Source organism: Convolutriloba macropyga, chromosome 10 (assembly GCF_964194025.1).
Source record: "Convolutriloba macropyga chromosome 10, txConMacr16.3, whole genome shotgun sequence".
In the NCBI taxonomy this organism is placed as follows: Eukaryota; Metazoa; Xenacoelomorpha; order Acoela; family Convolutidae; genus Convolutriloba; species Convolutriloba macropyga.
In genome coordinates, this window is record NC_134477.1 from 15471039 (window position 1) to 15488866 (window position 17828).

The window sequence follows — 17828 nt, forward strand, 5'->3', positions numbered from 1 at the left end:
AGAAAAACTGGTTTCAGAAAACACACTATGATCAGCGGACAGATCTTGAAATAGAATTGAATGCATTTTAATTAAGATTTATTGCATATTTATCAAATACAGTTCTGTATCATTCAACAAGAGATAAAGGCGCGGTATGCTAACTGCAATCTATTTTAGTGGCGCACCAACGCGAAATCGACGAAACCGATCTGCCACAGCATTAAACAAAGATGGCGCTAACTTAGCTCCAATAAATGGTTTCTCAAACCAAAAAATAGAGTCTGTTGAACTTCTCTGCAATCTGAAACATTCCTCAACGTTAACAATGCACACACTAAAAAGAGAGAAACACAAGTGGTAAATTTAGAGGATCAGGCTATGAAAAGAATGATTCCGTCGAGATTGGTTTCTGGGTTACAAGAGAAGAAACATAACCGGAAGACTCCGGACACGACCCGAAGTTCAACTAGCTCCAGCATCCTACTTAAAGAAAACAAAAACCACTCAAAGACGATTTATAAAGAAAAACAAGAGCAATGCTTATCGTTGGTAAGCATTTCACTTCTACGCTTTTCACTCTGGTGATCATTTTGAAGATCTAAGACAATAAAAATCTTCAACTTCTATTTAAAACGTTTGAAAAGCATCAAATTGAACAAAACTAGCAGGCAGCCCAACAGAGTCAACAGCGCCAAAATAAATCTGGGCACTCTTAACAGGAGCAACTCTTATTCGAACGATATAAAAGGAAGCATTTTCAAAATTCAAACGATCAATCAATCAAACAGAAAATGAGGAAAAATAATAAATTTCCGAACGTACAAGGTCCCAATTTATATTCTTATTTAAAATACTCTTGTCAACTACACAAAAAACTCAACGATTTGAATTCCAATTCAGATCCTTTCAAAAATCAACTGAGAACAGTCAAATTAAACTATGATCCAATGATACCCAGATTGATCAATTTAGTTGAACACATATAAAAGTCCATGAGGAATTGAGGATAGAATGCCTCGAAAATGTATTACTACCTGAAGAGAATTTTGCTTATTATCTTAGACTATATCACTGTTTGTATGGCTGTGTGGGAGTGACCAAAAAGCGTATTGTTAACGTTTCTATTGTTGCAACTTGTCATGGTCAATTACTCAATCTATTTCCTCAAAGGAAAAAGTGATAGTGAAAATAAACAATCTATTACTATGTTTCAAAACAGTTCAACGACCTGTTTGTTCTGAGTCAATTATAACTAACTTGTTATAACTACGTACTTAGCCTAAGCCAATTCATAAGCATTGATTAATACAACTGAATTGATGATCTCACATGTGGCTACTGTAGAGGTCTGAGGGGTCAAGGCGAACTTTGCTCATATTTAACAGGTTATGGGAGATAAGATGATATCCAAAAAGAAAAATTTAATGTTTCTTGGGGTATGGGACGAAACTTGACAAGACGGCAAAATTCTAGAATCCATAAACAACTTGAAGCAAATTCCTCCTAGCAAATGGAAGTACGATTATCTTTTATACAAAATACCATATATTGAACAATTCAGTGCCACAAACGTCCTATATATGACGTAAAAATATAAAATTGACGCAAAATATGATGTATCGGCACAAACAAGCGTTAAAAAAGATTACAGCTACTAAGTCCAAAAATTTGAAAACTGAGAAAAAAAACAAGTTTTCTTGGAACAACTCCCATCGGGAACATAACAAGCTGGAGTAATTCAAATTCAACTTCAGCGTAAAATTAGGCCCTGTAGTAACTAAAACTTCTCGATTTGAAAAATAACTTTAAAATGGGATGGTAAGGACTCGTGAAACCGAAACATGAAAAAAAAAAACAATTGACAACAAGTTTCAACCACCCAAAAAATGCAAACAATAAGATTATGTGCTTCAAGAGGGCTGCATCTAGAAGCATCAATGATATGAAAACAATGTTCTGCGATAAAACAGTAAAATTAAGAATTGAATAAAAGCGTGAGTGAAGCTAACGTCTAAAAAATTAGCGCAAAGAACGCAAATTAAAAAGTTTTTAAAATGTTATTTCATGCTGCATGCTGAATAATGGCACAAGAGATCACTTCTTCAATTTATAACAGAACAGTTATTTTTTGGACAGAAAGTAAAAAAAAAACAAGTTGAAAATTAATTGTAAAGTACCAAATATCAGCAAAAGAAAGGCTGAAAACAGAAAATAAATTGTCTCACTTGAAATAAAATTCGCTTTAAGAAACGAAAATTTGTTTCTGACTCCAATTTTAAAGTACTTTACAAAAAATCTGGTCGCTTTCTCTTTCTCCTCACTTTTCCAGCCTCATTAAATTCACCACTCTAGTTTGACTTCTCAGTGACCTCAAAAGGCCGAAAAAATTGCGAAAACATCCTGAAAAAGAGGGCACACCAATATATTCAGAATAAATTGGACTGAAGAAACCACCACAACCAGGGTAAAATATCTCCGCAGCTCTCCAAACAAAAACAGTTTTGTTAACAATTTTATCATACTTTTAATCAAAACTGACAAAAAATTTAGCAAAAATACAGAAATGTGAACAAAAAATTAAATCAGTCAAATGTTCACAAAATTATAATCTTCAATTACTCCGTGAAAAACAAAAAAGGAAAAAAAATCGTTCAAATTCTATATTCTACTCTGGACGGGCTTTCTAATAATACCACTCACAGCCCTCTACAATGAATATATCGACCCGCCAAAATTGACTGAACAAAAAAAACTGTTTGATTATACAGTTCCTCCCTCAAACAACATTGATTTCATATTTTATACTGGAAAATTATACGAAAAAAATAGCCTTTTCGCCTCGACTCTTACACATTTTAAAGCATTTCCAACACAATGGCAACAAAATTCTTTAAGAATTTCGATGCCATTCTTGCAAATTGAATTCTTTATAAACAGAACACGGAGCCTAAAAAGTCAGTAACAAGTGACGCGGCGGAAAAAAAGGGTGAAGGCACAGGCAAATAAGTAGACTCTGATGATAATTAAGGTGATAAGTACGAGGAGGTCTACCACCAAAAGTTATGAAAAATATTAAAAAAAGATTGAGGTCTAGAGGTGGTCTAGTGACAGGCAATAGCGCACCCTTTTACTAAAAATAGCGTAAAAAATCAGCCAGAACAAAATGGTATAAAATAGCTCAAAATTGAATGACAAGCCTAAAAAGAGTTCAAAAACTGACAAACGGTTTTAAAGGCCCTCATAATTGGTGCCACAAAAACCAACTTGGCCAAGAAACTAGTTACAACTAACAACTGCTACGAAAGTGCCCACGTCAACAAAAAATACTCGCCGTGCTAAAAATTTCTACAGAATTTTATCATTGCTTCAAAGTATGTAAGAACAAAATAACCACTCGCTATTTTTGTTCGCCCGGAAAATCACTTTATTCACTGAAAATCAGCTTTTCTTGCCCTCTCACTTACTTACAAAAACCGAAACCATAACACCATTTCGAGTAGTAAAAAATATACATTTCTAAACACGGTGAACAGCAATCCAAAACAAGAGTCCTTTTCGAATATTTAAGATTATCAAAATCTTCAACTTCTATAAAAAATGTGGGAAAAGCATCAAATCGAAGAAAACTAGCAAGCAGCACCACAGAGGCAGATTCCTTGAAAATAAATTTTGGCACTATTATCAGACTTAACGATTATCCAAACGATACAACAAGAAGCATTTTAAAAATTCAAACAATCGATCAATCATGCAGAAAATGAGGAAAAGTTAATAAATTTCAGAACGTACAGGGTCCCAATTTATATTTTCATTTAAAATACTCTTGCCAACTACAGAAAAATGTTATAGCATTTTTCTAAAGAGCAGAGGACAAAAAGGTTTTGATTTCAAATTAAGATCCTTTAAAAAATCAACTCCAAAAAAGGCAAATTAAACCATGATCCAATGGCACAAAGATTGATGAATTAAGTTTTACACATATAAAAATCCATGATTAATTGAGAACAAAATGCCTCGAAAATTTTTTACTACCTGAAGAGAATTGAATTTACTATCTTAGACCATATCACTGTTTATATGGTGGTCGCGACCAAACAAGCGTATTGTTAACGTTTCTATTGTTGTAACTTGTCATGGTCAATTACTCAATCCATTTCTCAAAGGAAAAAGTGATAGTGAAAATAAACAACCTATTACTGTGTTTCAAAACAGTTCAACAACCTGTTTGTTCTGAGTCAATTATAAACAACTTGTTATAAGTACGTACTTAACCTAAGCCAATGCATAAGCATTGATTAATGCAACTGAATTGATGATCTCACATGTGGCTACTGTAGAGGTCTGAGGGGTCAAGGCAAATTTTGCTCATATTTAACAGGTTATGGGAGATAAGATGATATCCAAAAAGAAAAATTTAATGTTTCTTGGGGTACGGGACAAAAATTGACAGGACGGTAAAATTCTAGAATCCAATTTGAAGCAAATTGCTCCAAGCAAATGGAAGTATGTTTATATTTTTATATAAAATACCATATATTGAACAATTCATAGCCACAAACGTCCTATATATGACGTAAAAATATAAAATTGACGCAAAATATGATGTATCGGCACAAACAAGCGTTAAAAAAGATTACAGCTACTCAGTCCAAAAATTTGAAAACTGAGAAAAAAAACAAATTTTCTTGGAACAACTCCCATCGGGAACATACACAAGCTGGAGTAATTCAAATTCAATTTCAGCGTAAAATTAGGCTTTGTAGTAACTAAAACTTCTCGATTTGACAAAGAACTTTAAAATGGGACTGTAAGGACTCGTGAAACCAAAATATGAAAAAAAAACAATTGACAACAAGTTTCAACCACCCAAAAAATGCAAACACTAAGATTATGTGTTTCAAGAGGGCTGCATCTAGAAGCATCAATGATATGAAAACAATGTTCTGCGATAAAACAGTAAAATTAAGAATTGAATAAAAGTGAGTGAAGCTATTGTCTAAAAAATTAGCGCAAAGAACGCAAATTAAAATTTTTTTTAAATGTTATTTCATGCTACATGCTGAATAATGGCACAAGAGATCACTTCTTCAATTTATAACAAAACAGTCATTTTTTGGACAGAAAGTAAAAAAAACAAGTTTAAAATTAATTGTAAAGTACCAAATATCAGCAAGAGAAAGGCTGAAAACAGAAAAGAAATTGTCTCACTTGAAATAAAATTTGCTTTAAGAAACGAAAATTTGTTTCTGACTCCAATTTTAAAGTACTTTAGAAAAAATCTGGTCGCTTTCTCGCTCTCCTCATTTTTCCAGCCTCATTAAATTCACCATTCTACTTTGACTTCTCAGTGACCTGAAAGGCCGAAAAAAGAGCAAAAATATCCTGAAAAAGAGAGCACACCAATATATTCCAAATAATTTGGACTGAAAAAACCACCACAACCAGGGCAAAATATCTCCGCAGCTCTTTAAACAAAAACAGTTTTGTTAACAATTTTATCATACTTTTAATCAAAACTGACAAAAAATTTAGCAAAAATACAGAAATGTGAACAAAAAATTAAATCAGTCAAATGTTCACAAAATTATAATCTTCAATTACTCCGTGAAAAAACAAAAAAGGAAAAAAAATCGTTCAAATTCTATATTCTACTCTGGACGGGCTTTCTAATAATACCACTCACAGCGCTCTACAATGAATATATCGACCCGCCAAAATTGACTGAACAAAAAAAACTGTTTGATTATACAGTTCCTCCCTCAAACAACATTGATTTCATATTTTGTACTGGAAAATTATACGAAAAAAATAGCCTTTTCGCCTCGACTCTTACACATTTTAAAGCATTTCCAACACAATGGCAACAAAATTCTTTAAGAATTTCGACGCCATTCTTGCAAATTGAATTCTTTATAAACAGAACACGGAGCCTAAAAAGTCAGTAACAAGTGACGCGGCGGAAAAAAAGGGTGAAGGCACAGGCAAATAAGTAGACTCTGGTGATATTTAAGGTGATAAGTACGAAGAGGTCTACCACCAAGAGTTGGAAAGACCTACAACTATCTTTGTTCATGAAAACAAAAATCGTTTCAGACCTTCTTTCCACTTGCAAAAATATCAATTGGATTCCGAATTTCATTCACTGGGTAGAAATTTTTCATTGATGATTTCTAGTTGAAAAGTGAATTGCTGGGGGGTGGGGGGGGGTTGCAAATGATTATGACTTTCCTACCATGTTAGACATTATAATATATATCACCATTGTAATTTGATTCAATTAGTTAAAATAACTATCATAGACTACCCAGTTGCATATCATTGATAATGGGCAAGTAATTTAAGTGGTTTTTTTCATATTTAATAAATGCACTAAATTGGCCGAAATCTACGCAATATTCATCTCAAAGTTTATAGTACTTCTCATGTGAATTCATCAAATTGAGTTAACTCAATTCATCAAATTGAGAAAAAAATAGCGCATTTCTTAAGTAACATTAACGCATTATAAATGTCCTTGTTTTATTTTGATTGACCTCAAAAAAACCAGCTGAATTACGCTATTAATAATTACATTAAGATTTTTTTATAAAAAAAGTACTCAATAAGAATTAATGCATGCAATAAATTACAATTCTCTAACCTTTGGTTTAATAAAATCTGAACAGAAAGTGACAAGTTATTAATAAATAACTAGCCAACAAAAGAACGTACCTGATATTTATTCCATAACTGTAAAACGCGCAAAAGCGTAAACAAGGTACAAATTTTTGGGGCAGAAACAAAGCTTTGAGAAGAACGCAAAAGAAGATATAACAATGAAAGAAAGAGAAAGGAAAATCAAATTATAGTGGGGATAGAATTATAAAAAGCCTGATCAAAAAGGAGCGCTGGGGAAAATGTCTCAAATGTAGGAAATAATCTGGTTAAAAATTCCCCCCTGTCATTGCCGCACACATTAAAGCATCAATTGGTTTGTAGTATTGTAAATGTGCTATTTTCCACCTGACAAAACATTCTATCCCGAAACGAACAAGAGGCAAAACAAAGAATCGTTGAATAGAGAGGCTAAGTTTAATACAATCACAAAGGACATTTCAATCAGCCGCAGTTTTACTTAGACTAATTTTCTCTTGTCCAATCAGTTTTTTTTAAAAAAAATTAAAAACTATTGAACGGTTTAATTTATAGCCAAAAAAATTTGACGATATAAAATTATTGTTTAAGATATCTGTTGGCGAATTAGTTGTCTTGTTTTGTTTTCCGATATCGATTTCTGTAGAAAAAATTAAAAAAAAACTATAATGTTTTTGGTTTCCTGCCAAAAAAGTTAGAGTTGAGGACATAAAATCACTGTTTAACGCCGATATAAATTTTCACATAAAAATTTGCAGGTTGCAATTATATTGTTAACGCCTAGGTGGTGTTATAATCATGTAAACATATATGGTACATGGTATCCATGCTAAATTCTGTATCACAAGTAGCATGTCCATGCGAAATTCTGTATCACAAGTTACTAAGTCTCTTAATGAAAAATTTAATGAAAAATCTACGGAAAATAATTTCATGTGCAAAACTGTCCCAATATGTAGTAATTGGCACGTTTAGAACAAATCTGAAATCAAATTTGTCTCAACAAAATCCTCGGACTCTACCTACAATTTTTCAAGTGACTGCTCATTTTGATTTTTCGAAACGAAATTCTACTCAAATACGGAACTGTTCAAGAATTGTTCAAAAATATTGTAACTGTTTTCTGAGAATCCGAGCGTGCATGAATTCTGGTTTTTGTTAAATTTTAGTTTTTCAATTTTTTTAATTTTGCGGAAACCACTAACAACACAGTTCAGCTGCACAACCCACTCCCAGTTTGCATTTGATTAAGAGTTCAATCCCCTGCGTCCGTGAAGCTGTCTGTGTGAGAATGAGCTCTTACTTAACCATTGCTTCAAGTTGACCATTGCCTGACCAATGTTGGTTGCAATGATGGTACCACGTGAAAGTTTCAGGTGCAAAAAAGTGGCCAAAGTCACCAAAAAAGAGCAACGCTGGTCATGAAACTAACAGTCTGAAATGTAGGGAATAATAAGAAAAAAGTGATTTATTACTGCAGATTATAAATAATTTTCAAATTTGGAGACCACGTGCTTCAATCTGCAAAACTACTAACGATAAATCCTAGATTTCGCATCAGAATTTTTTAGCAGATTCCAATTTTGAAGTTTCGAAATAGATCTGCAACGATTTTCCTTAAATGGAGGTAAAACACCCTTAAAAAGGGCACGAGCCAGATCCGTTTTCAAAACGCTTTCGCCCGTGTATTAGGAATAAAAACGACATTCACAATCAAAATTATGAAATTCAAAAAAAAGATGCTCGCCTCTTGTTTTTGCCAAAAACTACATAGCTACGGACTGTAATGTATTTAATTTCAGACATTTTTGAAAAATCGTTTTATGACTTTGGACTGATTTCAAAAACAATTGCGAAAAACCTAAATTCATCACAGTGATAGAACTCAGAGTAAGAGTTCAGGCTGAACTCTCATATGAAAATGCATGAAGCTAATATGTAGCAATTCATTGAACGGTGAATTTGTCGCACCATCAGAAAAATTATATTAATTTTCAAAATTTTCAATGTTTCTATGGTAGTTAAAAATTACGATTAACATTAATGTCGCAACATACAGAACTAACTTAGGGTCATCACTTTCTTGAATTCAAAAATCCCATCGTTTTGAATAAGTATTTGAATAAATTTAGCTACATGACACTGTAAATTTCGTATCAATCTTAACTGAACAAAATTTTGCGAGATTGTTCCCAGTGCAATTTTGGGGAATCGAAATGAAATTTTTAGTCAACATTTTTTAATCAATATTGCCAATCAGTTCCTGAACATAGAATTTTCCCAGCTCAATATCACAGGCTGACATTCACTGGTCGTTTCGATTTTAACAATTTAGATAGGAGCGCACTATTAATTTTCAATCGCTTCTTTGAAAGGCAGTTTCTTGTCACTATTTTTCGAAGCATCATGACATCTATGAATGCTTAGAGCAACAAATATGGTAATATGAGTATTATTATGCGTTATACAATTTCTAGAGATCAGGTTTTTATATTTTATTGTCATTTTTCATTTTCACTTTAATGACGAACTCAAAAGCTTTGAATTGACGCTTTTCTGAAACTTAATGCATTTATTTTTAGGTCATCGCGATTATTGAGAATCTTCAACTTGATTTTGTTTATTAAAAATTTGTTATCACAACGTGTCGTTTCAGGAAGATTTCTGGCTAAACGTTTAAAGAGTTGCATTTCTTGTTCACATTGTTTTTTTGTTGAAATAGTCTTACTTCAATTCTAAAATCTACTCCATGCTTAAGGTAAAATTAGGCGCAACTACCGGGACATTATATAGAAAAATAAAAACATTCTGCTTTACAACCCATTCGGCTAATCAAACGCAACTAGCATTTTTTCAACACACCCGGTGTACACTAATAATGAACATAGGTAAGAAAATAAAGAGAAAACTGGAACTATTATTCCATTCATACACTTAAACTGCGCTATCCAATTCGGAAAGACGGCCAAATAGGATGAGTTTATCCCTCCTCAAAAATGGGGGAAAATAAGATACGGAGAGTAGGAAAATTGGTTGCAAGATTGCAAAAATGGAGTTGTATTTGTGATTTGTATTGGTCTATTGGACTGATATGTCTTTCAAAACCACTACACGAAATACTATTGAATATTTGGAATACTTGTTCAAGTGCATTTTCAGCTCAGCCAAATCTAATTCAGCTCATTTTTCCCTTTTTCAACCAAGTAGAAAGCAACCTGTTCACGGGGATAATAAAAATTTCATGCCTCGAGCGATTTTGCAAAGATATGACAGGTAATTTGTATATCTTATTCAGACATCCGCAGACATGAAATAACAAGCTATTGTTGTGTTTTGATCTAGACTGCTACGCCAGCCAATTTCCCCAAAATTTCCCCCAATTTACCAGAATTGTATCGGAGCAGTTGAACCAACAGAGAATGCAAATATCAGCCATTTCCAAGCTTGGGGCTTGCCAAAATATTTTACAAGCTTTTACCATCCAACTATGTAAGAACGCGGAAACACAATTTAATAACCCTGAAAGATTTCAATCACATCAAAAATTACATCGAAATCATTCTACCATTCAATTTTTAGAAGCTCAAATTTATAATCTCGGGTGATAATTTTAAAGTCCTCACGTTACTCAATCCACTTGCCTTTAGGAGACTTGAAAGAAATCATCATCAAATCACTGCATAAATGACCGAAGCTGAATTTTGATTTTCTCCATAAAGCATGAGGATTATTCGAAAGCTTTCAACTAACTAGGCCTCTAAATGTCAAGAAACTACTATAATTTTTTGACAAGGTTTTTTAGAGAAAATTAAAAAAAAACTAGCAGTCACAATTGTTTATTTAATAAGTAATGGTAGCCGGTACCATCAAAATGACGGGTTGGCAATGGGGGCTTCCCTGGCAGTTATATTCAGACAAAAACTATTGGACAAAAATTAGTCGGAATAGCAAAGACGCTGGAAGCAAAAAAAATGTCACAACTGGTATCACATAAACTGTCAAAATTAAGTAACAAGCAATACGAAAAATTGGGGGATGTTTGGAAATACTTCAAATGTGAAAATACACCAATTGATGACCAAAACGACGAAACGATAACTATCGTAGATGTGTAGATGAAATTATGAAACATGTAGATAACGCTATTTGCACAGAAAAAGACAATCGAATAATTTTCTTCAACCAGGAAATACTTTGCGTTTACATTTGGAGTTAACAAAGCAAAAAATGAATGAAACTCGTGAGCTAGCCTTCCTGGATATGGCAGTCTACATTGACGAAAAAGTCTCTTGTAAAAAGTACAAAAAGCCAACAGTAGCAATTCTGAACTTCCGTAGCTGCGCACCCCTTCAGGATAAAAAAATTGCCGATAGTACTGTCTAAAGGCTTTGTTGCTGTAAAAACAACTGGCAATACAGACAAAGCAATAAAAATCAACAAAAATATGGCTTAAAAATGAATATTCGGAGAATTGGCTGTCAGGCATTCTTAACTCGGACAATTGGAAAAAGTTTAGATGACTAAGAAGACCGTAAAAACAACGGCTGATTGCTTTAAGCTCAACTAGAATTTGACACTGAAACTTTTTCTACAAAAAAGAGGCCAATTAAGCGCTAAGTTGAACGAAAAGCTACAAGAAATAACGCATCTTACAGTGATCTACACAACAAGGAAACCTCTGCCATCCTTATAGTCTAATTTTGATCAGCCTCTCAAATCGCACGTGGTATACGGAGTAACTTGTTGATTCAATTCCGCCTATGTCAGGCAAACTTGCCGACAGAAACACTCGGATAGCAGAGCATGAAAAAGCGACAGGCCTTTAAGTCAACATGTAAGCCAACATTGCGGCATCTTTCGCGCATTTGATTGTTGTGTAATTGATCAATGCAATGTACCACAAACGCTCATAAATCCGGTGGCAATACATATAGCACAACCGAAGCCATTGCAACCTGGGCGACGAGTCCGAAGCCAGAATAACTATAGAGTATGAGCAGGTAATTCAGAGAGGTAAAAATTGAAGTTCTATTATTAGCCTGGATTGTATTTTCTTCTGCTATTATCAAAATTTTAATTAGCCTTAGCTTAATGTTTTAATCTCTTGAGCTCAAGAGATTATTCTGAAATGCAATGAAATGAAAACATGTTGCTAATATTAGATTAGCGTATCACACGGTGAAAAGTGAGGATTGAGGAAACTGAAAAAATTTAAACTCGTTTCCCGAATGTTTTCTTTTAGTTGTTAAGAACTGCGTCAATTATAGCGCAAACGTTTGTAAATAAAATTTCATATTTGACCCAGTTCTCAAACAACTAGAAGAAACTAGTAAGGAAACTAGTAAAGAAACTAAAAGAAAATATTCGAGAAACTAGTTTACAATTTTTCAGTTTTCACAATCCTCACTTTTCACGCCATGTGATACGCTAATCTAATACCAGCAACATGCTATCATTTGATTGCAATTGATATTATTCTGTATTAAGCTCAGGAGATTAAAACATTAAGCTAAGGCTAATTAAAATTTTGACAATAACAGAAAAATCCATTCCAGGTTAGACTGGTTTTGACCTGTAGAGATAAAAGAACAAAACATATGCAAAGACCATGTGCAGCAGAGAAAAAATGAATTTTTTTCAAGATCCTTAAAAAATTTCATTGCTTAGTTGAGATGCACTAGATTGAAATCAGAATTTGAATCACGAAATTTTGAGTGAGCTCGATTATCTAGGCTTACAAATTATATCAAATTGGATCTATATTTTCCCGCCAATCGTTGCTTGAAATATTCAAAAAGGTTAGAAACAAATCGAGAACACATTTGGAAATGAGTTCTCGGGAACACATATGTACATGCAGATTAAGGAGTGTATATACGTAAATTTAAAATAACTTTGTATTAACTCACTTTTGTATTCTTCTTAAGCACCATGTACGTGTTCACGATAACACATTTCCACGTATTCTCGGTTTCTCTTCACTCAACTTAAATAAGTTTTGTGGTTTAAGGCATGAAAATAAAACAGCTCGTTTGCGATGTTGCAAATACAGTAATCTATTTTGCGTTTTCTTGAAGATAAGATATATACATCAATTTTCAAAAGGCGAATTGTCTTCAGGAAGTATTACCTGACAAGGTTTTTATTTTGCTGAACTCCAATTTGTTATCAATACAAAATTTAGTAATAGCTTCGTTATAGGCAACTGAATACCATTTGAAACTTGCTCATGGATAGAAATATCGATAAGACAATGAAGTAATACAAAAAATCATTCGCTCGAGACAACTTCTTTGCTATTTAGGGTAACAATGTTTTTTTTAAAATTTTTGACTACTATAAGTATAAACTAATTTTGCTTTATATAATTATTGTTCAAAATCTAATATTCATCAAAATCTTGACAAAAGTGTATTACTGTAGCAGCTGTTTTAGGAACAATATACTCAAATGGGTTTTTTGTTCAGTCAATTCTGACCGATCGAAATATTCATCCTAGAGAGTTGTGGGTGGTATCATTAAAAGCCCGTCCCGCGTAGACTATAGAACTTTTTGATTTCCGTGTTTTACATTGAGTTATCGAGATTTTAATTTTTGTGAATAGTACAAAATTTTCGTCAATTTTGCTAAAACTTGTTTCGATTGCCAAAAATATTGTTATAAGTTTAACTTCTAAAGACAGAGAAGGCATTCTGAATCATTTGTTTCCGAATTTTTTTGGGCAACCTTTTTTGCTAAAAGTTTCTAGTTTCAGACTTTTTCATCAAAAATAGCACTAAATTTGCTTCAACTTTGTTTAAAAAAGACCAAAATAGAGACCTAAAAACTGCTGATAAAATATATCTAAAATACAAATAGAGAGTTATTTTAACTCCGGTTGCCTATAGGACAACTCTTGAAATAAAATATTGGCAATTTTTCGATAGTTTAACTGATATGTATCCAAAATGCATCATTTATTTTTGTATATGCAAATATTTCATTTGCCAAATTATCCAATTCGACAACATTTTTGATAATTAGATGTTTTAGTTGGACGTGCGGCTATATCGGCTAGTATTGTTAACTCCGTTGTCTCGTACAAATAAAATTTTATTGAGGCGCAATCTTTTCAAAATATTTCGTAATTTTCTTATGTTTATTACAGCCGAGAATGATTTCAAATAAATATTCAATCAAAAAAAATCCTATTTACCCGAGATTGAGCTCAATTGAACAAAATTTATATTGGGTTTTCAGGATGAACTCATTGTTTTTACTGCTTTGCCAATTGTTTTTGTAATCCTAAACTGAATTCTTGTATATTGCCTAAATTAAATTTTGTACTCTCATAACTTAGTCTCGAATCAACAAAATTTAATAGGCTTCTTTGATTGGTACAAGCAAAACCATGTTTTTATTTGATCTCTAATGGCCCTTATGGATTTGTATAAAATGGTTTTAGGAAAATATCAGTGAACTTTTGAACTAAGCATCTTTTCTATAATAATTCTGTCGACATGTCGCTTAGTCTCAGTTAAGTCAGCTCAATCTTTCTTCCAAGTGAAAAAAATTAATTTCTATACTGGTTTTAATGCTAACTAATTGTTTCTAGGCTTTGGTACTATAAGTTTCTTGAAAAAAAAACGTTCTGATTTTCACGTTCGCGCATTTTTGAGGCCCTTTATGTTTACTTGGCCCTTTTTGTTTACTTGACAAATGATAATGATAATTAAAGGTCCCATTGGCTTTCAAAGAACAAAAAATGGAAAATATTCAAAATTTTGGTGATTTCTTTTTGGTTTTGACGGCTGCGACATCGGTCTCTCGAAAAATTTATTAGAGTTTTTTAATTTCTAACAGTATGTGTTGTGCTTTTATGGTTGTTCAATAAATTCCGGACAAAGAAAGATCACAATACCTTCCTCTGGATGTTCTAACAACTGAATTGACTGAATTCAGTTTATAGCTAAAGGTTTTAATGACTTTCGAATTAAAAGACATAAAAGGATATTTGAAACTGCCTTTTTTAAATGAGCTTGTCATCTTGTTACTTAATCTCATTTTTGACAGGTCTTATCAACTTTGGGCTGAGGCGTAAAACAATTTTTTAATATTAATTTATCTTGGTTATATGTTTCAATGTCTAGTTTTCTCAGTTTCAATAATGTAGTTTAAAACTCTGTGAAATTTTGACTTGTCCAAATTTGCTTTTTTGTAGCCTTATGCCTTAGTCTCAATAACAACACGCCGAATTGGCTTCCTAAATAGTTGCAAGATGATCCGCTTTTGTTTTTAATTGAAAGCCTTCATTTTTATGATTTTCGAAAAACAATGTTCTAACAAATGCAATGAACTTTAAAAACCACTTTTAAATCACTTTATATCTTTGTCATTATTTAGCTAGTATCGATAAAAACAGATCGCATCCCCTGTCTAGCGAGCTGATAGTCTATTTTTATAAGAGTTTTGTTTTTTAACTAACGGTTTGTTGGCTTTGATACTACGCATTTTTTTTTAAAAAATGCAATTTCTGGATGTGCCCATTTTTGAGGTTGGCTTTGTTTCCTTGCCTTAATATCACTGTAATGGGCAAGTCATTTCCACTTCGAAAGAATAGGAATGCGCAATTGAACCTATTTAATGTTATCAGTGAATTGCCTATGCTGGTTTTAACTGCTGCGACACTGTTTTCTTGTTAAATTCTTTCATTTTTTTAGTTTCACTGACTTTTTCGTCCTTTCTTCAGTCGTCTGACATTTTATGCGTAATGACATGTTTCAAATGCTTCCTCAAGAGGTATAAATAATGACGCGTCAGTCGCCCCGTAATTATACCTCAGGAGGATTTCAGTTGATACCTAATGGTTTTATTTTAATCACTTAGAAAACAATGGTTTCCAAAAAATATTTTCTTTGAAATATAGACATCGACTTTTGGGTGTAATTATTATTTGTAATTTTAAGTTTGTCTCTTCTCGTATTCTCCTTAATTGCAGGTCGTATCGGCCATCTATTGCGGCATTATTTTATTCATTTAGTGGTTTGCTAATTAATATGTAAATTTTTGAAAATTTGTCACATTTGATTGTATCTCATTTTTTAAAGAACAGATTATGGTTTTAGTGGGCTTCCATGCCCTTTTCTCGCAAAATTTAATTGAATTTCTGTAGTAATTTTTCTAGTACACTTCGTAGTCTTAATAATGGCAGGTCTCATCGAACCTCTAATGTGGCATTAGTTACATTACTAATTGATTTGATTTCGAGGCGATTTTTTCATACCCCAATTATTTTTGAACAAAATCTTTAGTTTTGGAAGTTTTCTATCGCTTCCTTATTGGGTAGACAATTAAGTCAAAAACGTGGATAAGCCTGGTCGGAACTTCAAGTGCAAACGCACATTACCGAGCTGCCTTGTAGGCAATAAAAAACATTTTTTACTTAAGTAAAATGTGCCAATTTAAAATTATTTGAAAACATTTCGACACACAAAAGATCACATTGATCCGCCAAAAATTTCGCTAACCTCGATTTGACTGTTTTTGACAGCAACCACGCTAAGTATGTAACAATACGCTATAAGTAATAAGTAAATTCGCAAGAAAATAATCGCCCCCTTTTTTACTCTTTAGTGCAATTGGAGTCTACGGTGAACGCTTATAATTTCATGATAAAAATACCTGGAGGAACAAAGCCTGTGTTGAATGAAAGACAGTGTCCAAATTGGCTAGGGCTAATTGACTGCTCAGAGGTATAAAAAGCAGCCGCTCAATCGAAGTTGAAATCAAAGTTAAAAAGCCTTTTAAAATCACAAGTTAAAAGCCTCTCTCTTTTTCTATTCTGTTAGCAGTCACATTTTTTCTACTTCAGTTGTACAGTTTGCAATGATTGCATGAATGCGGCCTTTTTGTTGTTTAGAGCGTAGAGGGACACTTACCTTTTGCGCCCTTCAGGTTTGTAAACCCAATTTAAAAGGGTACAGAACAAAATGAAACTGAAGAGGTTATACACGTCAAATTAGCTCTTCAGTAAATTCTAAGCAAAATTTCCAACTACTCTGATATAATATCATCCGTCGATTTAGACGTCAAAACTTTCGCATCAGATTGCGTTCAAATAGCAATTGAAAATCTAACACCGATGCTCACATACTTTAAGCAATATGTTTTGTACACAATACAATCATGTTAATTTTTGCACAGTGGAAGCTAAGAAACTATCAAAAAATAAGAATCGAAATCTCTAAATACACAAAACGCGAGATTTGTCAACCTGAAATAAATGCCAAAATCTCCAACTGATCAACTAATGCAACCTCTGCAATGAAACATGCACGATGAAACGCGTCTGGTAATAATGCTCTCTTCTCTACTCTAATTAATAAAACTAAGACTCAAAGAAATACTGGATCTTTTCCTCATGTGCCCCCGTACGTTAAGCTCCCCCCAGTTACAGAGCACCTGCCATTACATCGTAAATTATTACGTGAAAATATGGCACGCGCGTCTGGGGGAGCAAATAATATTCCCCACTAAGCTGGGGGGGGGGGGGGGGGGGGCACAAAAGGAAAAGATCCGGAAAATCTTGGTTACATTTGAAACAAAACGCAAATCAACCTCCTTTTATACAGATAGTATTATTGATCTGCCATTTTTTGACTCTTCGGATGCATTACTTTCGAGTTTGACTCAATATTTACATGTTGAAGCTTGAGAAGTGACCCATTAATATAGATGAATATTTCATATTTCCATATTTTACAAACAGCATTATAGACATCTGGCAAATTCTCCCAGCTGCGAATGTGAAAGGCTCTCTTGGATACATATTGTCCCATTTGCACCCTTCTATCAAAGTGTATCAATATTATTTCATCTACCAGTAAGCACAGCGCACTAGATGCATTCAAGATTTAAAAACAGCTGAACGAAAAACACGAATAGATGCAAATAGTGCGAACTAAACATCATCATTCATAGAAAAGCAGCAGTATAATCCGTTCGATGCTGGTAAACAATTCTACCTAAGACAGTCCAACTTATTCCGATTTCTACACAAGAGTAAAACCACGATTAGGCCTCTAAATTTTAATATTGCACCGATATGTAGAAGCAAATTCGCGCATCTGTCGTTGGCAAAACTGGTTCCACCATCCCGCAATGATACTTTAACAAATTGTAGCGGTCGTAGAAAAAAACAAAAGGGTGCCCATCCAAAAAAAGGCAGCGCACGG

The 17828-nt window shown here is 33.2% G+C and overlaps 1 protein-coding gene across 2 annotated transcripts in view; it reads right to left on the reverse strand.

Moving 5' to 3' along the window:
* LOC142348725 (excitatory amino acid transporter-like) overlaps positions 1–16205 on the reverse strand; it is a 94698-nt gene extending 78493 nt beyond the window's left edge. Inside the window, exon 1 of one of the 2 annotated variants that reach the window (XM_075400193.1) lies at positions 16122–16205. The gene's annotated coding sequence lies outside the window, so the exon portion shown is untranslated. Of the gene's footprint in view, positions 1–6693; positions 6977–16121 lie in introns of those variants that run through there. The other variant, XM_075400190.1, reaches the window with a different exon arrangement.
* Positions 16206–17828: the final 1623 nt, after the last annotated feature.